Source organism: Polyodon spathula, chromosome 3 (genome assembly GCF_017654505.1).
Source record: "Polyodon spathula isolate WHYD16114869_AA chromosome 3, ASM1765450v1, whole genome shotgun sequence".
NCBI lineage: Eukaryota > Metazoa > Chordata > Actinopteri > Acipenseriformes > Polyodontidae > Polyodon > Polyodon spathula.
The window spans coordinates 94,535,340-94,560,680 of record NC_054536.1 but is presented as its reverse complement, the minus strand read 5'-3'; the positions used below and the strand labels follow the sequence as shown (position 1 = coordinate 94,560,680).

General features: G+C 38.2%; 1 pseudogene; it reads left to right on the top strand.

Moving 5' to 3' along the window:
- The window catches only part of LOC121309646, a 53,008-nt pseudogene extending 42,978 nt beyond the window's left edge, over positions 1–10,030 (top strand).
- Positions 10,031–25,341: the final 15,311 nt, after the last annotated feature.

The following is a 25,341-nucleotide window of genomic DNA, read 5'->3' as shown; positions in this document are numbered from 1 at the left end:
AGACGGATATTGTCAACTTAAAGAAAATTAAGAAACTAAAAAACTTTAAAACAAGTAGATTCCTTTCACCCCAACAACAACAACAAAAGATGAAAGGAGGGTTGCGGTGTCTGTGCTGCCTTACGGCACAGAAACGGGAGTTAACACAGCTGCACAGCTTTTAATCAATTCTCTGTGTTGCAGGAGCGCTGCAGCGCTACAGGCCATTGAGTTTCCCTGACTCGCTCTGCTGATTAGCTTAGACGGCACTGGAAAACATTTTCATAAAACCAAATCTATTTGCATTTGGATTTGGAAAATCCACATCTGTCCAACTCCATGACAATGAGAATGTAACTGAAGATGAGGAGGAGGAGCTAACAGAGTGTTAGTATTTTAGCCAGCTTGTCTGACAGTGACTGAAAAATAAAGAAATGTGTTCACTTCCCTGGATTTTGTATATAGTTATACTTCCCTGGATTTTTGTATATAGTTATCCTCCCTGGCATTTGATTTAATATGGTGCTCTTTCCTGGCATCTTATTTATATAGTTATCTAGCATTTTATGTATATACTTCACTCACTGGCATTTATGGCCACCAGCATACAAAGTCATTGGTCCCACCCTGAACCACAGGCTTCCCTCAGTCCTGTATGCGTTTGAACTGTTTGGGTTTGCTAGAAGCTGTATAGGTAAGCATCTCTGTATAGTGCTTTGTGCAGTAACGCAAACCAAGTAGACCAGTAGGTCACCGACCCACTCTGTTCCCGACCCGTACCGAACAGGTACCGGAACCTGTACTGACCGGGTGCAATTCACCAAACCATGTACCAAAGTGACCAGTTACTGTTCCAGTACCGCTCCGGAACCTGTACTGACCTGGTGCAATTCACTAAACCATGTACCAAAGTGACCAGTTACTGTTCCAGTACCGCTCCGGAACCTGTACTGACCTGGTGCAATTCACCAAACCATGTACCAAAGTGACCAGTTACTGTTCCAGTACCGCTCCGGAACCTGTACTGACCTGGTGCAATTCACCAAACCATGTACCAAAGTGACCAGTTACTGTTCCAGTACCGTTCCGGTACTATCTATTCATGTACTATACCGTACCGGCTATGAAAATAGCTCTCCTTTAAGGTGGTCACTTGAGACCCTGTGTCTATAAGACAAGGCGTATCCACGCCCCCCAATGATACAATAAGTACAGGACAATCCGCAATTATATTACCGGTTTCCACATCTGAAGGACCTGTAGTCTCTATACCCAGTGTCTGGTCCTCAACCTTGGGTAAAATTAGTTTAAAGCCAGTCTAACTTGGTTCCTTTCTGGTTCATTTTACCTCCTTACTCAACTGATTAGTTAACTGTTTTAAATCAACCCTAACTGATTTTAAAATCTGCTCTGTAAATTCTTGCTTTAATTCAGACAAATCCCCATTGTTAACAGTTACAGGGGATGTCCCTCCTACAGGACCACCTCTTTCAAATTCAGATGACCTAGTTACAGAACCAGCCTGTAGAAACACCTCTTTCCCCTAATTTACCCAATCCAATGCCTGTTTCTTTATTGACACAAATGGGATATCATTATCAAGTCTAAGTTGAGACCTTTTCAAGCTGACATCCATTAAACCATATATAAAATGGTCCCTCAAAACCTTATCCAGTCCAGCTAAGCTCCTTGGATCAAGCTTCTCCAGGCAGTTCATCATTTCTTGCAAATTAAGTGCAAACTCACGAACACTATCACTAGTAAGCTGTTGTTGAGAGAAAAACTGTGCTCTAACCGTGCTCTTTCAGTTCATCAAAAATTTGCTGCACTGTAGATCACGCAATTGCTGTGGCTAAAATTTCTCGTTTTGCTTCACCATTTAAACTACCCAACAACATTTCCACTTTCTGTATCTCAGAAGGAGGTTGCATTCATATGTAAGATTTAATATTACCTTTCCACTCAGGAGATTTAGGAATCCACAGAGCACCAAACCTGTGTGGGAACACAGTGGAGATGCATCTTGATCACTGCCTGACTGCATATTTACTGATCTACCTCACTCCACACACTTGCTCTGAAATACTTGATCCTGCCAACTGCACAAAGTTGTAGCGCCCCACCCTCAAGGAGGATAGCCAAGGAGATCCCAAAGCTACAGGCAAGAACGCCCTGGTTATCGATATAAATTAAACAGATTATTTTAAATTACCAATTAAGTAGGTTTAAAGACTACGCCAATTTGAAATTAAGTTAGCTTCAAATAAATAACAGGTTCTTTAACAATCAAGAAAGGCAAGTGTATAAAGTGAGGGAGACACCAACATAAAAAGGAACAAAGATGTTATTTGGACAGAGTATGACAATTAACACATTAAAACTAGTTCATAATTGTAGCACTTACTTTCCATCCACATATACACAGCAAGTTATCAATCAGCAACTTGATAGCAAAAGCCAATATAGCAGCAGACTTCAAGGAGGCTGTGTGGTCCAGTGGTTAAAGAAACAGGCTTGTAACCAATAAGTACCTGGTTCAAATTCCAGCTCAGCAACTGACTCATTGTGTGACCCTGAGCAAGTCACTTAACCTCCTTGTGCTCCATCTTTTGTGTGTGATGTTGTAAGTGCCTCTGCAGCTGATACATAGTTCACACACCCTAGTCTTGTATCTTGTAAAGAGCTTTGTGATGGTGGTCCACTATGAAAGGTGCTATATAAAGATTAGTATTATTATTATATAGCAGCAAACAACAAGAGCAATTCAAATCAGACCCAAAGTACTATAACATTTTAAATAGTGAGCTTCACAAAAACACTTCAAAAGATAGTGATTTTCACAAGTACAATTCAAAGACGAATAAAGCTTCCTATGCTTTTAAATAACACTCTTCAAAAACAAGCAACAAGCAGTGATCTTTGTAAAAGCATTACAAACAGCAATAAAACACCATGCAACTCGAAACACAAATTGTGACTTTCATAGAAAAAACAACAGACATAAAACACCACATAACTTTAAATGCTTAATTGTAAACACTCCAGTAGACACTATTTAAGCAGCATACATGTTGCTAAAATCCGAGTTTGATGTACCATTGTGGCAAAGTGGTTTATTGTAGACAGGTGTAGGGGTGATGTAGTGCATGAAAGAAGCAGACAGAGATAATTATAATCCGGTTTAGAAATGTTTTATTATCTTTGCAGGTCTGGTGACCAGACAATAATCCCAGGCAATACACAGCAATGTGTATTGCACTGTCTAATAATAATGGGCTGCAGTCCAAAATAATAAACACAGTTCGTACATCCACAATATTCAAACACGGTCACCAGTCCTGGGTGCGTGCAGTGGTGCTCGTGGTGGGTGATACAATTTATATTTGTGACAAAGGTGCAGTGTTGTCCGGTTTTGTGCCGGCCCAGGGCGACAGCCTGTCTGGTAACATACAAGATAAGACGAGACAATTGCAAACAAACAAAAATACAACACTCAAGATTTCTGGCAACAATACACTTTCACTATCCTTCTGGCTTTTACTCACTACAAACCAAATACAAAGGAACAGATTACAATTCTCCATCCCCCTTTTTATGCTGTCACGCATGACCCCTTGGTAAACGAATGCAGCTGCCTTTACAATCTGCAGCTGCTACATTGTTTCCCTTCCAGGTCAATACGTTCTTGCAATGGAATCTCGCCTTTTTCCAGACTGACCAACTTCCCGACCTTGGGAAAGGTCGGAAATAAATATATGGTGGACAGACAACAAGTACACAAAGTGATAGTAAAGAAAATGCTAGTTCTGCAAATTTAAAACAAGTTAATACACAAGGGAATGTCTATTACTATTATACAATACTCAAAGATATATTGCACATAGATTCAAACAAACTACCACGGTATAATCGGGATGGCAATAGTTAAAGAGAAGGTATCAAGATATTTCTGACAGTGATGTGATTGGTTCACATCATTGTCAGTCCCACTCTTTTTCAAAGGAATGCCCTTCTCCATTGCACTCACAACAAGAGAAAATGGCTGAACAGTGATTCTGTGATTTTACAGAAAATTAATTACAAAACAAACTACAAAAGAAAGATGCTCCAAACAGTAAAATGGTGATTAAAAGGTCACTGTCTTCTGACTCAACAATGTAAACACATGCAGCAGTCAGCAAGCCGCACAGAGAAAAAAACCTTTAGAACTACTGAGGGTGGTGTGAATTTCAAAAACAGTTTCTGTTATTTATGTATTTACTTATGCTGTATCAGCGATATTTAAACAAAATATTTAATGTGGTATTTACTATCCAACCCTGCCTTGCTTATTTTCTTGACTGAACCACTAGCCAGACGTCACAAAACTCTGGATCTTCTTTAGTACAACTTGCTGTGTACAACATCTCACAATCCCGCCATGTATGGAGATCTCACTGTTTGCTGTTCTTAATAGGTTGCTATGCATTCATCACTCTTTAACCAGAAAAAGAAAGCATGACCATAGAACACCAGTCTTAGCATGTATACACTGGTTACCAGGTAAATATAGAATTGACTTTAAGATCTTTCTGCTGACCTTCAAGGTCTTGACTAGCCTGGGTCCTTCTTCCACCAAGGATCTGTTTTGCTGCTACATTCCCCAACACAGCTTGCAGTCAGCTAAAAATGATCTCCTTTCTATGCCAAGAACAAAATTACCAACTATGGGAGATAGTGCCTTTTGCTCTTTGGCCCCTCATCTCTGGAACTCCCTTCCAAGGTCCTTCAGGGACTCGGGAGTCTGTGTCTGTTTAAATCACGCCTCAAGATGAATTTTTATTGTATTGTTTTATGTATATTTATCTACTTTTATGTATTTTTTATGCAAAGCCTTTGGGATTTATTTTAATGAAAGGCTCTAATATAAAATAAATGTATTATTATATTATTATTATTATTATTATTATTATTATTATTATTATTATTATTATTTGCTTGTCACTATTTCACACTTACATTTTATAATTTAGGTGGTGGAATCCTTGTCAATTAAAGATTAATTAAGGATATTTAACATAAGCTATTGAGAGCATTGGAATTTAGCAGTACATAAAGGCAGCTGTCTGTTTGTCTGTCAGATTTGCATTTTTACATATTTGCGTACAGAGGATATAGGTCATGGGGATTATCATTTTCATGTTGCAGGCTTTATTTTTCCATTTACAGTCAGGCGGATATGAATGTCACTGACATGCCTGTTCTGAACTAAATGACAGGTGACAGTGTTTTTAACATGTACTGTTTGCCATGTCATCTGTTATTCTGTTTCCTTCTTTCCCCTTTTCTTTAGACAGGCAGTTTAAATGCACTGTGTGTGACTTCACTGCTGTACAGAAGCCACAGCTTATCCGCCACATGGAGCAGCACGCCTCATTTAAGGTTAAGTCTGTATTAAATCATTTTGATAGCATGCTGTAGACATTTAACCATTGTATCCAGACTCAAAAGCAATTCAAATGAGAACATAATTTCCCCTGCATAAAGAAACCTATAATACAACATATCTATTTGTATCTTTCAATATAATCTGTACATAAATATGCATAAAGAGATACTGTCAATAGGGTGTAGGGTGTCTACCAAGTGCATGTTACCAGTGCACCAAAATATTTGTCTACGTTTTTTTCCTTCTAAGCTTTACCTCAATTCCAGACTGTCAGTGATTCGATTTGCATAACAAAGTAACTAGAGGCACAGCTAGTTGAGAATAAAGCATGTTTTGCATATTGTGCTTCTGGTTTATGTTGCTTCCTGGTAGTTATTCTCTTCTTGCAATAAAGGGTCTCATAGTTTAATTTGCAGCTACACCATTGGACAGAAATCCATTTCACAGGAAGTGATGTAGGTAACATGAAGCAACAGGGATTTGTAATTCAGTAGAGTTGTATTTGAAATATTGGCATATACTGAATCAAAGTATAAACAAGCAAAGATACAAACGATATTTAGTAAAAGAAAATGATAACCATAATTAAGGTCATAAAAGTTATTAGAAGGTAAGGACACTGATTTTTTGTGTCATTAATTTAACCAAGGGGTTTGCCAAGGGGTGGAAGGGCTCAGGGGGCCGTACCCCTCCAGTTCCGATCTAGTGCCCCCCAAGTCCAAACCACATCGGAATAAAAAATCATTAAAACAAAACTAGTTAAACACATAAACCTAATTATAATACAAGTTCTTTCTGGAACATTTCTAAGGTTATATATTTTTACAAATTTGTAGCAGTGATACAGCCCTCTCCCCACTCCCACCCGAGGAACAAACGTATATTATAGTGTGGCATTTGAAGTAATTAGTGCAGGATACAACAGTAACAGCACTGCAAGTAAACTACCAGGTCTCAGCAGATGGAATCTGAGCTGGTGTCAGTGTAGATGTAGTTTTCTGAGCCCGAGTCACAGCTACATACAGTGTGTGTGTGTGTGTGTGTGTGTGTGTATATATATATATATATATATATATATATATATATATATATATATATATATATATATATATATATATATATATATATATATATATATACCAGCTTTACAATCACATTACAAACCTCCGTGAAGAAAATCACGTAACAGTTACAACCAAAACATTAAAACATCTATTTCCTGCAATCTCAGCTCTCTCAAAAAGAATCACATTTAAATTTACTTTACTCTGCTCCCCTCCACCATTGTCTCCTCTTCTACCTCCTGTCTCCTGGCAATCATCAAGAACGCACTGCCAATCTCTCCATTCTATACTTCACATTCTGAGTGTCATGGAATTCAAACACATCCATTCACCCCCCTTTTACACCCAGAACTCAATGTTATGACCTGTGATGCATTCCAGGGCATGTGCTGAATTCATACTGACTACAACTAGCTGTTTGCAACCCTTGTCTAAGAGTTTAATAAACTTTTAATTCAAAGCTTATAGACTGAACAGACTGGGTAATGTATTACTTTTCTCATTTTAATAACGTTAATGCAATGTTTTCCTTAACAAGGTCATGTGATACACCCAGCTGTTATAAATTGAAGCCTCAGTTTCACTTGGAAGAATGTTACAAGACAGACATGCCTTGGAGTATGTCTGTTCTTTTTTTTTTTAAATGGAGTTATTTCCAGACTGAATCATTTTGGTGAATCCTGGTCTAAAATTTAAATATTCCCATTCATGGAAAGTTGCATTACAAGATCTCCTGGCTGTTATTCTGCTGAGTTTTGTTTTTCTGCAGTGCAGCGAGTGAAGATACAATACCTGTGGATTACAATTACTGTGGAAAGTGGTTCTGGAGAAGTTTAGTATCGGCCTCCTATTTGGAATCTTTCGTGAACATGAATGGGAAACGGCTTGGGATCAAAAAGGGAGCCAGTAGTGTGCTGGGGTTGCATTTATGAGCTTTAATTGTGGGACAATTATGGACTTTGTGGTTAGGGAATGTATGGCTATGATTGTTAATTGTTAATTGCTTTGGTCAGTATCGCCTGTATATATGTTACAGGCTCCCTTGAGAAAGATATGTACAACATATCGAAACGCTGGGCAGCTGGCTCTTTGAGCTAAATATAATATATATATATATATATATATATATATATATATATATATATATATATATATATATATATATATATATTATATATACTGGTATGAGTAACATTATAAACACTCGTTAGTACTCATACTTGGGCACAACCCTAGTTTCCAGCCTTCCAGCTAGTCAATAACTACAGGACTATCTGCTGGTATGCATGCCTGTTCTTCTATTGTACATTCAAATCACCATTGTTTACTGCCCTCCATGTAATTAAGAGCCTGAGAGAGGTTAATGGTTTCCACCATGCTATAATTCCTTCTCTTGTTTTTCTAATATTTAAATGTACACGTTAATTGGTTTGCTGCCATCAGGGCTCAATATTTATTTCTTAACATGCATTAAATACATATCAATTAAAATATCAATAGAAAGGTTATAAATGTAATTAGTGAATGGTACGTCTGTGGTACTATTTCATTTTAAAAGCAATAAATAAAAGATCCTTGGTTAAATTACATTCTGCAGAAAGGTGATGGAGAATAGATTTTCCATTCAGTTTTGCCCCTAACCTTATACTGCTTTCCTCCATTCTGTGCTGCATTTGCTGTAAATAAGGAGAGTTATTTTGACCTGGATAGGTGCTGTTGAAATGTATAAATGGCATGATTTCAATTGCAGCCTTCTTTTAGTTGTTAAGTGTAGTTGTAGTTACAAATTCAAATAAGAGTGACGGCATACAAGAGGCTGTGAATGGCATGCTGACCCTCCGACAGCTGGATTGATGTGTTTCTAAATATGGAATGAATATGTCTTACTGTCTCACACAAATTCAGCTTGTGTTCTCTGTTTTATAATAAAATACATTCAGTTGCAAAATACACAGTGACACAGTACAGTTTTGGTGAGGGAATTGCAATGTGAAGCTGCTCAAACTGGGAACATTTTTATGACATAATATGTGACACACATTTACTGTAACTCTGGAGAGCTATTATGACCTGGATACGTGCTGAAATGTGTTGAAATGTATCAATGCTTTCCATTACAGACTATACTCTGTATAAAGTATACTGTGCAGGAATTTTGACAGATCTTTAATGGTGATTGGTTGATTTCTCATACATTATTTATAGGGCTTTAACTTTTCGGTTTTTATTTTTCAAATCTCTACCTCCTTTTAAACATTCATTAGTGGTTGTTAAGCTGTCAATGCATCCTTATAAAGACAAAACTACTAAGATGATTTTTTTTCATTGCTACAAATCAAGGAGATTTTTAATGATGGGCTCGCTATCAGTTTTCACTCTGGACCGGGTATTTCATGCTGAAAAGAAAATATGTCGGGACTCTTTTAAATGAGTAAAAATAACAAAAGCATAACAATAAACTAGGCGACTGCAAGAACGAAATGCAGTTAGGATCAGTGATGAGCAATTAACGTAATTTGTCACGTCTGTTTGAAATAAAAATTAAGCGAAACAGAATCAGGCTCAGTCAAGATATGGAGGTAAAAACAAGTGACATTGCTTTGTACAGTACACCCTCGCTATAACAGCCTTCATTATAAGAAACCTTCAGCTATAACGAACCTGGCCTCTGGACCCCAAATAAAAAAATACAAAAAAAGATCATCTAAACACACACTGTCAACATCCCTGTCTGTACACGCAGGATGCCACCTCTGTGGTGAAGTCAACAAATCATTTTATTTTGCAACAAAGTTGGAAACTAAATTGATCGTTTGAAAAAAAGGCATAACACAGGCATAGCTCTGTCATGAATATAGGTTGTCAAAAAGCACTTTTGTTTTTTGGCTTGTTCAGCATCTATGTGGCAAAGCATCATGTCAGGTTGATTTGGAATACAAGTTCACTTTGGGATTCTTGCATATTGGATTAATATTTGGTGCACTCTGAGAAGTTTCATGTCAAATTTCGATTGAATTCTGGATTTTTTCTTTTTGTACTGCGTTTTAGTTATTTAACTAATTGGATAAAGCAAAGGTGGAATACTGCATACATGAGATGAACAGGTACATCTCGTTAACTTACTACAACAGTTTATCGTTCATTTTGATTTTCCTTTCGCTATGACAAACCCCTCAATATAATGAATAAGATGGCTGTAGATACAGTACTGAGTGTCCTTTTGCAATTCAGTGCCTTAAACCTGTTTTACTCTGGGGGAAAAAAAAAAATAATTTAAACAGCTCATGTAAAATAAACCGCTTGTGTGAAAATAAATTGGACCCGACACTCCTGACAGGTGCTGAATAAATGGACTGCAAAGAGTTAATGATCATTTTACATAAATATATATATATCAGTAATATAAAAGCAGCTGAATGTTGCAAACATGTCTTTCATTGTAGTAAGAATGATATGGAGGGTGATGGACTGTGCTAACACATGCATATAACTGAGACCGATGATCTGCAATGGACAAAGGCTGCTGTAGCTGCTCTCCAGGACCTACGATATAACATGGAAAATGGTGAGTATGGAATAATGCAGATTAATAGAGAATACCTGATGCAACCATACAGCGCTGATATAAAAATGAGCGTGGGCACAACTGGTAATTTGCTCTTTGAGTTAGGGTTCTGATATAAATATCATATACTTTGTATAAATCACACGCCAATGAAAGAGCCTTTTTGTAAGGCACCTTAATGGAATATTTAAAGGACATATAACCTTACCAGTTTGATTTTGTGTTTAACATAGAGTCTTTAAAGTTGGTACTCAGGTGTGTTCTATGATTCTCTCAATAAAGTAGGTGGTGTCCAGTGAACATTAACCTTTTCACCGCCTCACTGTTGTAACGTCTGTGACATATCAAAGATGCAGATCTTTTTCACATTTCTATTTTACTTCCAGTTTACAAACCCTTCAGTTTCATATGGCATTTTTGTGCATTTTAATTTGCAGTGAACTGTGACATTTGGGCCTTATCGAGCACTATATTCTGCAATTTTTAATACAGCCCTTGGATACTATTTTAATTCTGGAAACTGGTGTTCTTTTGCTAAATTGCATTGCCTTGTACATTTTATGCAATCTGCATGGGTAACATTTTGATTTCATTTTGCTGTTGGGTCGTTAATGGGGAATTTTACATAAGCCCCTTTATGTCAGCAAACCTTTAATTTCTGTAAAAGTCTTGTACAGTCTGTGGTTCCTGTAAGTCCTGTCAGTAGACATCAGCGTTTAGGACCCAGGGGAGCCCTGTGGCAGGCATGCATTCAGTGCGTGAGGCAAGCTCACACACTTTACCACCTACTTGGGCTGTGCGTGCAGTAAGCCCTGCAGGAGAAAAAAAACAAGCAAATATATTGATGCAAATTTCAAGCTTCCTGGGCAACAAATCAGCTACTTACAACTACAGTACAATAAGAACCACAGGAGCTGAAGTAACTTACAAAAAATAGATGATGAGTAAGTAGATTCAAGAAAATGCACAGAGTCCTTTTCTTCAATCAGTTGCCAGGTTTATTGAAATATGCAGGGAGTCTGGTCCCAGGTACAGGACAAACACTACTCAACATTACAATGTTTGCATGACATTAAATACCCTTCTGTATAGATGGTCCACCTCCCCTTTCTCTTACACTTAACCAATGGTCAAGGTACAACACATTATTCTGTTAATTTAGTGTGTGTGTGTGTAGTCTAATGTGACAACCTCTGAACTCAGTGCATTCTTCACACTCCTGGAGACAAAAGGTCCATACATCTGCCTTTTGTTATCTCCTTGCGACCCCCTTTGATGCCAGTGGGATTATCTCTTTTGATCTCTCTGAAGTCTTTATAGCCTGTTCCCTTCTAGTCCACAGCATTGTTATCTCATTAGCTTGCAGTCATTGTTGGGCAGTTTGTAGACGCATCGTCTCTATCAGTGGTTAGCAGTACATGCAATTTGAACCAAACAGTCTGCTATCTGCAATATTAGTCTCTTTTCAGAAAAGAACACCAGTATAGCTCTGCTAGTCCACATGTGTAGCAAACTCCTAATCAATTCCAGTCTGCTATCTGCAATATTAGTCTCTTTTCAGAAAAGAACACCAGTATAGCTCTGCTAGTCCACATGCGTAGCAAACCCCTAATCAATTCTCAATCCATGTTTTCCAACAGGAGCCAAGACAGAACTTGATTTTGAAGCATCTCATGGTTGTTTTTTTGTTTAGATATGTTTCCTTTTTAAAAGCAGTAGGAAGGAGCACTGTTTCAGTTTCTTACTCTACTAATTAATACTGTGGAACTGTTGTATGCCTTTGTCTTATGTAGGTATTCACTAAGATTTGAGTTTCCAAAAGTGCCCTTATTTACAAAGCTCAATGTTGACAGGTATAGTGATATAGAAACCATAGGCACACGTGTGTGAAAATGTTACACCCCTTTGTGCATTAAATAGGCATCTTAAACAAATAAACAAAATTCCATGAATTGAATGACAAAACTGTTCTAGAACTATATATTTTAGGATGTGACATCTATGATTAGTAAGAACTTTTTTTTTTCACAACTCAGGGAAACACCAAACAGCTAGCGCTTGTCACTCTTGTTCATCAGATTAGTCGGCCTGCCACTGGTATTGTTCGAAGCTGAAGAGTAAAGTCTATGTTAAAACATGGATATGCAAAGGTTGGCATGCAGCTACTGACACGAACAACAACAAGGCACAAAACCAACTAGCAGAAGAGAACTTGAAGTATATATGGAAGCTGCTGTAAATCAAGGTCAGGACATTAGGTCTAGAAACAAAGATGCTGTCCCTCTTTCTTGATAATAAGATCCGGTACCTTTTTGTTTACAAATGAATCCTTTGTGTGTGTGTGTGTATACTTATATATTATAATAATAATAATAACTTTAATTTGTTATAGCGCCTTTCAAACCTAGGTGTCTCAAGGCGCTGTACAAAACAATCAAACAGCAATCACTTAAAAATTTATATAAATACATAAAAAAAATAAAATACAATGATTTCCATTACATGAGAGTAGATGTTAAACCTCATGCTGATTTGAACTCTGCTTTCGCCAAGATAAGCACCAACTAAGACGTAGCTTTGCAGTAAACTAATGTAATCCATCTGCATCTCCATCCATTTGCGTTGCTTTCCATCTGATGATGCAGATATCCTTCTCTCTGGTGTTGATTGCTGAAGTGTAATGCTGGCTCCAGGGATCAGCTTATTTTGCCTCCCCAGCGCATCAGCACACACAACGGCTGCGATGCTGGCTCCGGGGATCAACCCAGTGTAGTCTCCCCAGCGCATCAGCATGACAACCGTTTGGATTGAGCTAAGTAGGGTACATGTCTGGGGTCTTCAAGTGGGCACCTTCTATCCTCAGTATTTCATCGACTAGCCCACAACACCTCAAAGAGGGCTCAACAGTGATTCTGGCGTCCCAGCGTCACCCCCCTCCATCCCCCACTCAGCTCAGCCCAGCTTACTTACCCGTACATTAGCATTGCTTTCTCTACTGCTTGAGATCCCCATCTAGAATCTTTCCGTCTCAAAAGTGTTCAATCTCCTGCTGCCATCTAGACATTCCGGGAATAGTTTGTACTTTTTCCTTCCTTTTTTCAATTCAAAACCTCTCACTTCCTGTGGCGGTGTGTCCCACCCCTTTATGTTTATAAGTGTTTTCTGTTGTATGTTGTGTGTTTAATGTTGGTGTTTATGTATAAAATACACGGGATATAAATATGGGTTGAGAGCACAATGGTTTAAAATGTATATTTGTATTTAGGTACGAGGATTGCACAGCACTTCACGTGCAAATAAAATAATATGTGAGCATGGGGAATTGCACTTTTATTAATTCACCTGCTGTTGTACCGAGACTCCAATTGAATGATTGATTAGCAATCGAGTCTCGGTACAGCTGCATAAAAGCTGCATGTTTTCACTCACTCTGGGTTGTGTGTTCGCTGAGTGGAGAACAGGTGTGGAGAGGAAAGAATTAAAAGCACAAGTAAAAGTAAATACGTAATTTCACTCTCTGTGTTTGACTGTTCGTCTGCTTTGTTAGTGTCTGTTTCGCATAGTGTTAATTCGTTTTGTTTGTCTGTTTATTTTTGGCCTCAAGTCCTGTGTCCTGTGTTCTGTTTGTCTTTGCAACCTTTTATTTTCTGCTTGTTTAAATTATTAAATCGCTCAGCTCCACCCAACTCCACCTCTCTGTTGTTTATTTCCTGGTTCCTGTTTCTTGTCTGACGTCACCCACTCCAGCCGTCTTTGTGACACTTCGTCCACATCGGTACAAACAACATTGGAAGAGACAGACCAAATCCCTGCAAAACAAATTCAGAGAGCTAGGAAGGAAATTAAAAGAGAAAACCAAAACTGGTATTTTCTGGTATACTACCCGCACCTTGCAAAGGACCATATGGACAGCTGGAAATAATTAATCAAAACGCATGGCTGAAGACGTGGTGCACACGGGAAGGCTTCACCTATCTTGATCATTGGACCACATTCTACAACGAGGACTATCTGTATAGACGGGATGGACTGCATTTAAATAACAAGGGAACTAGTCTACTCGGAGAAAAGATCCTCGAGCAGGTTCAGAAGCATTTAAACTAGAAAGGAAGGGGGGAGAAATCAACAAAAAAACAGAAGGGAGACCGCATCAAAACAAGAACAACAACTCAGGTAAGACAACCATTAAATGTATTTATCTAAATGCTAGAAGTATCAGAAATAAAATTCTAGAACTTGAAGCTACTGCACTAACAGGTAACTATGATGTGATAGGTGTTACAGAAACGTGGTTATCTGAGAGTGATGGGGACGAATATAATATTTGTGGGTATACACTGTATAGGAAAGACAGGCAGGACAGAAGAGGAGGAGGGGTAGCGCTATACATAAGAAACAGTCTTGAAGCCCAGGTGTTAAACCTGGACAAAGAAAATAAAACCGAATCAATATGGGTCAGAATAACAGACAAAAATTCAAAAGGCATAATAATAGGAGCATGCTATAGACCGCCAGATTCAGACGGTGAGCAAAATAATCTGTTATACAATGACATTAGAAATGTGTGTAGCAAAGGAGAAGCCATACTAATGGGGGATTTCAACTTCCCCCAAATAAAATGGGAAAACCCGGTGGGTAGCGCGAAGGATGAAATAGAAATGGTGGAAATGACAAATGACTGCTTCCTAACACAATTTGTGAAGGCACCCACTAGAGGGGAGGCATGCCTTGATTTAGTCTTTTCAAATAACGAAGATAGAATAACTAAAACAGAGGTCAGAGAACCACTGGCAAACTCAGACCACAACATGGTCTCATTTGAAGTGTTTTTTAAATCCCCAAAAGTAATGACTAAAGCTAAGGTTTACAATTTTAGAAAAGCAAACTATGAAGGTATGAAACAGAGACTAACAGAAGTAGATTGGAGTAAAATAGAGAAAACACCCACAGAAGAAGGATGGTTGTTCTTCAAAAATGTAGTACTAGAGGCGCAAAACAATTATATCCCTAAAGTAGACAAATCTAAATGTAAAACTAAATTGCCAAAATGGTTTAATAGATCAATTAAAAAAAAATATTCAGCGAAAAAAGGCACTTTACAGAGCATTAAAAAAGGACCAAAAAGAAAGTACGCAGAAAGAGTACACAGAACTGCAAACGCAAGTCAAAAAGGAAGTTAGAAAGGCCAAGAGAGAAATAGAAATGAACATTGCTAAGGGAGCTAAAACCAATTCCAAAATGTTTTTCCAATATTACAACAGCAAGAGAACATTCAAAGAGGAGATTAAATGTTTAAGAGATACAAATGGCAAAATCGTAGAGGAAGAAAAAAAAATAGCAAATATGTTAAATGATTACTTTTCACAAGTTTTTACAAAGGAAGATACTGACAACATGCCCCACATGTCATCCAGTTCCTATCCAGTTTTAAATAACTTTAGCATAACTGAGGCAGAAGTGTTAAAGGGACTAGGAGCTCTTAAAATAAACAAATCCCCTGGGCCGGATGAGATCCTCCCAGTAGTACTCAAAGAAATGAAAGAAGTAATTTACAAACCGCTAACCAAGATCATGCAGCAGTCTCTTGACACAGGGGTGGTACCGACAGACTGGAAAATTGCAAACGTAATACCGATCCACAAAAAGGGAAACAAAACTGAACCAGGTAACTACAGACCAGTAAGCCTGACTTCTATTATATGCAAACTTATGGAAACTATAATAAGATCCAAAATGGAAAATTACCTATATGGTAACAGGGTCCTGGGAGACAGTCAACAGGTTTTAGGAAAGGGAACTAACTTGCTTGATTTTTTTGAGGATGCAACATCGATAATGGATAATTGCAAAGCATATGACATGGTTTATTTAGATTTCCAGAAAGCTTTTGACAAAGTCCCGCACAAAAGATTAATTCTCAAACTGAACGCAGTTGGGATTCAAGGAAACACATGTACATGGATTAGGGAGTGGTTAACATGTAGAAAACAGAAAGTACTGATTAGAGGAAAAACCTCAGAATGGAGTGTGGTAACCAGCGGTGTACCACAGGGATCAGTATTAGGTCCTCTGCTATTCCTAATCTACATTAATGATTTAGATTCTGGTATAGTAAGCAAACTTGTTAAATTTGCAGACGACACAAAAGTAGGAGGAGTGGCAAACACTGTTGCAGCAGCAAAGGTCATTCAAAATGATCTAGACAAGATTCAGAACTGGGCAGACACATGGCAAATGACATTTAATAGAGAAAAGTGTAAGGTACTGCACGCAGGAAATAAAAATGTACATTATAAATATCATATGGGAGATACTGAAATTGGAGAAGGAATCTATGAAAAAGACCTAGGAGTTTTTGTTGACTCAGAAATGTCTTCATCTAGACAATGTAGGGAAGCTATAAAAAAGGCTAACAAGATGCTCGGATACATTGTGAAAAGTGTTGAATTTAAATCAAGGGAAGTAATGTTAAAACTGTACAATGCATTAGTAAGACCTCATCTTGAATATTGTGTTCAGTTCTGGTCACCTCGCTATAAAAAAGATATTGCTGCTCTAGAAAGAGTGCAAAGAAGAGCGGCCAGAATTATTCCGGGCTTAAAAGGCATGTCATATGCAGACAGGCTAAAGAATTGAATCTGTTCAGTCTTGAACAAAGAAGACTACGTGGCGACCTAATTCAAGCATTCAAAATTCTAAAAGGTATTGACAGTGTCGACCCAAGGGACTTTTTCAGCCTGAAAAAAGAAACAAGGACCAGGGGTCACATATGGAGTTTAGAAAAAGGGGCATTCAGAACAGAAAATAGGAGACACTTTTTTACACAGAGAATTGTGAGGGTCTGGAATCAACTCCCCAGTAATGTTGTTGAAGCCGACACCCTGGGATCCTTCAAGAAGCTGCTTGATGAGATTTTGGGATCAATAAGCTACTAACAACCAAACGAGCAAGATGGGCCGAATGGCCTCCTCTCGTTTGTAAACTTTCTTATGTTCTTATGTTCTTATATGCGTAGATGATGTCCCCAAATTTATCAAGCTTCTTTTCAACTGTTCCATTTAACCTTTCCAAAGTAAAACAGAGATCTGTGTTTACTGTGTCCCATGCGGTTTTCTCACAAGCTCTTGGCCATTTAACTCCAGGCTTGTGCCCGTTGAGGTTCTTTTCTCTCTTACGCTGGTTCATCTGATCGGGTTCACAAGGATCATTGGGTTCAGCACTCACGTCTATGACAGGGTTGCTGATATCCTGCGAACTGTGGTTTGCTTCCTTTGACTGGATTTCATTTGACTCGACTGACTTTGTAAGAAGTACTGATCAATGCGAGGCCCTTGTCCCTTCTCCTTCAAGCATTTCATTCTCCCTTGATGAATCTTCAAACCCCTGACCATTGTCGCCTTCCTGCAGCCGCAGACACAAACCTGGAGTTCCATGTCTTTGTTAACTGCATTTCTTGAACTAGTCATTCTCATATCTGTTTCCATTCCTAAGTCATTAACCGTGTTATTTAACGTTGAGTCATCTTCCACACCCCCCCCCCCCTCGCAGACTTTAAAGGATAGGTAAATATAAAAATAAAATTGGTCATAAAAGTATAGTATATTATTAACAGAACTAAAACTCTGCCGTCCGACTGTAACACACTTTGGAACCATGCATTTTAACAGTATTTGTAGAATTATGACATGTGATAGCATAGGAATTGATCTGTTCAGTATTGAATAAGACTATGCTGCGATCTGATTATTCTGAATTCTAAAAGGTTTTGAAGTGTCGACGCAAGGGACTTTTCAGCCTGAAAAAAGTCAATTTTATGACCAGCATATGACATACTAATTGGTAAATTTTCTGAATAAATATGACAGAACCAATCAAAACCTAAGTCGTCTCTTACGAGGCGTATTATTTAAGGTCGTCACGCTTCAGCACAAATCTGTGGTCAGCCATATAAGGTGGCGGTAAGATCTAAAAGACCATACTGAAGTGGACCATCATCAGTCTTCAAGGAGATATATATATATATATATATATATAGGATATATTATATATATAATATATATATATATATACCTATATATGGAATTGTGGTAATTTTATTATGTATTATAATAAATCAAACAATTCTACTTTGATAGAATATTCACTGTACATGGTTAATTGATTAATAAAAGATTTTTCTTGACAAATACATCCAGTATATCCAGTACATGATTATCTTTGATTGCATTCATTGATTATTCAAGATACAAAAACATCACAATTATTTCAACACATTTTTCTATACGAGAAATGGTAGTCACCTAAGCTTACAGTCAAAATAGTAATTAGCAATTTTACCATGAACTGGGAACGGCCTTTCAGACGGGTTACAGAGGAGATGTTTTCAGTCCATTTCACATGAGCAAATTCATTTATGTGCAGTCTTAGTTAAGATATTAGTTGTATATTCTAAACATCTGTTTCACATTTGTCTCAAATTATTCTGAAACAGCACTTTACAAATATAATGGAGACCCTTTTTCCACGCAACAGTTGATTCCTGTTGGACCTTTGAGAGTTTCCAATATTCCAAACTCATGCTTTTACACACAGACAATATTAAATGTTCATTCACACACACACACACACACACACACACACACACACACACACACATATATATATATATATATATATATATATATATATATATATATATATATATATATATACAGTGCATTGCAAAAGTATTCAGACCCTCTCACAGTTTTCACATTTTGTTGCTTTAAAGCTTGCAGTCATGACAATTTGAAGTAGGAATTAAAATGTGTTATATACACAACCTACTCCACACATTCAAACCCAAAACAAAAAGAAGTACATTGATATGAAATGAGCTAATATTAAATAAAAATGTAAAAGTTATGATTGCATAAGTATTCAAACTCTTTGCTGCGGCAAACCTAAATTAATTCAGTTGCACACAATGACCTTAACAAGCCACACAATTAGTTGAATGGCCTCTGTCTGTGTGAAATATTAGTGGTTCTCATGATTTCAGAATAAAAACACCTGTCTCTGTGAGGTTCCTTGGTCAGGTAGTGAATTTTCAAGCAAAGACCACGAAGACCAAAGAGCTTTCAAAGCAAGTCAGGGATAAAGTCATTGAAAAGCACACATCAGGATATCCCTGTGAGCACACTCTACTCAATCATCAAGAAATGGAAGGTGCATTGTACCACCCAGACACTGTCTAGATCAGGCCATCCCTTCAAACTGAGCAGTCAGGCAAGAAGGAAACTGATGAGGGATGCCACTGTGAGGCCAACAACAATTTTGAAAGAGCTACAGAGTTCAATGGCTGAGATGGGAGAAAATGTGCATCGGTCAACAATATCCAGAACACTTCACAAAAGTAGCCTGTATGGCAGGGTGGCAAGAAGGAAGCCATTACTAAAAATAAGCCATTTCAAAGCCTGCATGGAGTTTGCAAAAAAACACCTGAGTGATCCTGCAAAAATATGGCAAAAAGTGTTGCAGTCAGACCAGACTAAATTGGAACTTTTTGGCGAAGACCCAACACAACACATCTCCCAGTCAACACCATCCCTACAATCAAGCATGGTGGTGGCAGCATCATGCTATGGGGATGCTTCTCCTCAGCAGAGACTGGAAATCTTGTTAGGATTGAAGGAAAAATGGATGGAGCAAAGTACAGGCAAATACCTTTCAGCAGGACAATGATCCAAAGCATAAGGCCAAAATTACACTAGAGTGGCTTAAGAATAAGAAAGTGAGTGACCTTGAGTGGTCCAGTCAAAGTTCTGACTTGAATCATATTGAGAATCTGTGGAAAGACTTGAAAACTGCTGTCCGTGAGCGATCCCCAAGCAACTTGAGACAGCTTGAGCAAATCTGCCAAGAAGAATGGGCATAAATTTCACCAAGCTGGTGTGCAAAGTTGGTAGAGACTTACCCAGAAAGACTTATGCAATCAACATATTTCAGTTTTTTCTCTTTAGTTTTTGCTGACATTTACTGTAACTTATCTTACCCTTAGAAGTCTTCAGCTTGAGCATTCAAGTTTTGAATAAAATATTAAGTTAAATAAAAAATGTGTATGCATCATTTTGTAATTTCATAAAATGGGACACTGCAGGAAGGGTCTGAATACTTTTGCAAGACAAACAATTATAGGAAAAATCTTTTGTGGATGAGGAAAAAAAGTTACAAGAAATAGATGTTTCCAATTATTTATTTAGATTCTTGTCATGTTGGAATGTCTAGTTGTGCTTTAAACCAAGTTTCAGATGATTTGCCAATATCTTTTTCCATTTTACCATGTATTGGAACTAAATTCCTTGTGCCATTAGATGAAAAACAGCCCCATAGAAGGACATTACCACCTCCATGCTTGACAATAGGTATGGTGTTCTTTTCTTTGTACGCCTCGCCAGACTTTCTCCAAACGTAACATAAGGCTTTTTCCTTGGCCTTGTGACCATTGAGTCCTTCATTATGCAATTCTCTACCTATGGTTAAAATGAAAACCCCAGTCCCATTTGCAGCAAATTCACTTTGAATATCTATTGCAGTCAATGTTGGATTGTTATTAACCTTCCTTAATTTCTTTTACTTGTTCTTGGTGAAAGAACCTTCTTTCTTCCAGACCAGGGGAGCGATATGACAGTACCATGAGTTTTGTACTTCTTGATAATAGAAACAATGGTTGAAATTGGAATACTCAAATGCTTGGAAGTCTTCTTGTATCCTTCTGCTTTATGAACGATAAATAATTTTCTGCCTGAGGTCTTCAGATAGCTCTTTACTTTTTCCCATATTGACTTGTTGGTAATGACAGCAATCATCCTATGCCTAACCCTTTTATACTCGAATAATGTTCACCTACAATCCAGCATTTACTAGACTTTTCTAGATTAGGTTCTGCATTATCATATTGAGATTTTTAGCACCTTGTAGGCAATACTATGAATGAATCAAAGGGTATGAATACTTTTGAATTCACATTTTTTGAGTTTTGCGCAAAGATTGCTGAAATACATAATTGTAGAAATCTATTTCTTCTAACTTTTTTTTTGCTACAAAAGGTTTTTTTTCTAAAATTCATTGTTTTCGAGAAATTATAAATTTCCATTGAGGTATTGTCACAAAGACGGCCGAGTGGGTGACGTCAGAACCAGGAAGGGAATGAACACAGACAGGACGGATGAATTGAAATGATGAGGTGCTTGCTTGCACCGGTGTATTGCAAATAAACAGTTTAAACAGACAAAAAGGCAGGACACGGCACTTTACGCCAAAACAAAAAAGACAAACAAAAACAGACTAACACTTAACAAACGGTGAGTTTAAATAAACAAGTATTGTGCTGGTCCCACCAGCACGTAATAGCAATTGATATATATAACTCTTTGGTTTCGCCTTCTCTCTCTCCCGTTCCTTACTGACCGAACACCCAACCCCAAGTGAGTAAAACGTGCATCTATATATACTGTTGTACTGGGATTCAATTTACCAATTAATTAGTCACTTGAATCCCAGCAAGTGAATTAATTATGTGCAACCTCGTGCTCATATTAACTACTTTAAAAGCACATGAAGTGATGTACAATCCCGTGCCTAAATACAATTATACATTTCTAAACACACGTGAAACACAGACCCGTTTATATCCCGTGTACCAATGCCTATACACCAACATTTAACACACCACACGCAACATATAACAGACAATATATACACAGGGGCGGGGGTTATATATTGGTCACAGCCCGTATACTTTATATATATATATATATATATATATATATATATATATATATATATATATATATATATATATATATATACACACACACACAGTGCCTTACAAAAGTATTCAGACCCCTGACCAATTTTCTCATATTACCGAATTACAATTGGTACATTGAAATTTCGTTCTGTTTGATATTTTATTTTTAAACACTGAAACTCAGAATCAATTATTGTAAGGTGATATTGGTTTTATGTTGGGAAATATTTTTAAGAAAAATAAAAAACTGAAATATCTGTCCCTGTGCTGTGGAAGCTCCCAGTTTGCACCGATGAAAGAAATTGCCCTAACGACGACACAATTACCTTACCATTGGCCTCCACCTGTGAACCATTAAAGTTGCTGTCACATTTTCTGGATAAAAACCCCACTAATGAAGGATCATTGGTAAGGCTGTGAATCTGAAGGAACATGAAGACCAAAGAGCATTCTACAGAAGTTAGAGATAAAGTAATACAAATGCAGAGATTAGGGAAAGGGTACAAAATAATATCCAAGTGTTTGGATATCCCAGTGAGCACAGTTGGATCAATAATCAGGAAGTGGAAGCTGCATCACACCACCCAGGCACTGGCAAGAAAAGGCCGTCCCTCAAAACTCAGCGCTCAAACAAGAAGGAGACTTGTGAGAGAAGCCACAGAGAGGCCAACAATCACTTTGAAGGAGCTACAGAGTTCAGTGGCTGGGAGTGGAGTAATGGTGCACCGGTCAACCATATCAAGAGCTCTGCATAACACTGGCCTGTATGGGAGGGTGGCAAGAAAGAAGCTGTTACTTAAAAAGTACCATCTGAAAGCACGTCTGGAGTTTGCCAGAAAGCATGAGAGTGACCCAGCTGCGATGTGGGAAAAGGTTTTGTGGTCAGATGAGACCAAGATAGAGCTTTTTGGCCAAAAGTCAAAGCGCTATGTGTGGCACAAACCTAACACTGCCCATGCCTCAAAACACACCATCCCTACAGTGAAGTATGGTGGTGGCAGCATCATGCTGTGGGGATGCTTCTCATCATCAGGGACTGGGCATCTTGTTACAATAGAAGGAATAATGAATGGAGCAAAATACAGGAAAATACTGCAAGAGAATCTGCCTCAGTCCGCTAAAAAAATTTAAGTTTAAGTGTTTTTTGAGTTTAAGTGTTTTAAAATAAAATATCAAACAGAACAAAATTTCAGTGTACCATTTGTAATTCAGTAATATGAGAGAATTGGTCAGCGGTCTGAATACTTTTGCAAGGCACTGTATGTGTGTGTGTATATATATATATATATACCTTTTAAAATCATATTTTATAGCAATGACTGTAATTGTAACAGCTAGACCAGTCTAAAAGCAGTAAGACTTACAGGTTCTTAGGGAGGGAATATTCAAAGTTATTAAAGCATCTTTGCAACCGTGACAAAACATTCTCATACATATAGTGATTGGTTATGAACGCCTTATAAAGCAACATACTTCATTTATTAATATCAGCCTCTGCCCAACAAAGCATCAGATTTATGCACTCATTCAAAACTCCACATGTCCTCATCTGTTATACCACACTATTTATGATTATTCTGCCAGTGGATATCTAATAGTGGCAACAGCAATTTGATGTGTATTACACTGTGAAAACTTTTAAAAATACACAACACTTCAGGTTGATCAATCTTTAAATGCGTCATGAACTAAATATCCTACATCTGCGATATCTCCTAGCACCCCGTTAGTTATTTGTGCAAAGGTTGCCAGTAAGTAACAGTATATACAGCGAAAGGAGACTCTGGACAAGACCCAAGAAACCATTCATATCAAGCCTATACTTAATGGGTTTGCCACATTTTTCTCTGCTGATGCGTTTCTCCTGCCTAGATTGTGCTGCTACATAATGACTATTTTCAATAGGTTCTTAAAGGCCAGAGGTGAAATGAGATTGTGATTGTGTTATTAAACTCCCTGGCAGAGTGTGATGTGAGCTAAGCTTAAAAGAGTCAGTGGGGCTTATCACCTTTGCACAAGTATTCTGGATATGTATCAGGGGGTAAGGCATGTGGGCTCGGACAGGTTTCGGTTGTGTTCTTGATATTCAGGTTCTCATTTGTTTGACAGTATTCTGGGTATGTATCAGGGGGTAAGGCATGTGGGCTCGGACAGGTTTCGGTTGTGTTCTTGATATTCAGGTTCTCATTTGTTTGACAGTATTCTGGGTATGTATCAGGGGATAAGGCATGTGGGCTCGGACAGGTTTCGGTTGTGTTCTTGATATTCAGGTTCTCATTTGTTTGACAGTATTCTGGGTATGTATCAGGGGGTAAGGCATGTGGGCTCGGACAGGTTTCGGTTGTGTTCTTGATATTCAGGTTCTCATTTGTTTGACAGTATTCTGGGTATGTATCAGGGGGTAAGGCATGTGGGCTCGGACAGGTTTCGGTTGTGTTCTTGATATTCAGGTTCTCATTTGTTTGACAGTATTCTGGGTATGTATCAGGGGGTAAGGCATGTGGGCTCGGACAGGTTTCGGTTGTGTTCTTGATATTCAGGTTCTCATTTGTTTGACAGTATTCTGGGTATGTATCAGGGGGTAAGGCATGTGGGCTCGGACAGGTTTCGGTTGTGTTCTTGATATTCAGGTTCTCATTTGTTTGACAGTATTCTGGGTATGTATCAGGGGGTAAGGCATGTGGGCTCGGACAGGTTTCGGTTGTGTTCTTGATATTCAGGTTCTCATTTGTTTGACAGTATTCTGGGTATGTATCAGGGGGTAAGGCATGTGGGCTCGGACAGGTTTCGGTTGTGTTCTTGATATTCAGGTTCTCATTTGTTTGACAGTATTCTGGGTATGTATCAGGGGGTAAGGCATGTGGGCTCGGACAGGTTTCGGTTGTGTTCTTGATATTCAGGTTCTCATTTGTTTGACAGTATTCTGGGTATGTATCAGGGGGTAAGGCATGTGGGCTCGGACAGGTTTCGGTTGTGTTCTTGATATTCAGGTTCTCATTTGTTTGACAGTATTCTGGGTATGTATCAGGGGGTAAGGCATGTGGGCTCGGACAGGTTTCGGTTGTGTTCTTGATATTCAGGTTCTCATTTGTTTGACAGTATTCTGGGTATGTATCAGGGGGTAAGGCATGTGGGCTCGGACAGGTTTCGGTTGTGTTCTTGATATTCAGGTTCTCATTTGTTTGACAGTATTCTGGGTATGTATCAGGGGGTAAGGCATGTGGGCTCGGACAGGTTTCGGTTGTGTTCTTGATATTCAGGTTCTCATTTGTTTGACAGTATTCTGGGTATGTATCAGGGGGTAAGGCATGTGGGCTCGGACAGGTTTCGGTTGTGTTCTTGATATTCACGTTCTCGTTTGTTTGACAGTATTCTGGGTATGTATCGGGGGGGTAAGGCATGTGGGCTCGGACAGGTTTCGGTTGTGTTCTTGATATTCAGGTTCTCATTTGTTTGACAGTATTCTGGGTATGTATCAGGGGGTAAGGCATGTGGGCTCGGACAGGTTTCGGTT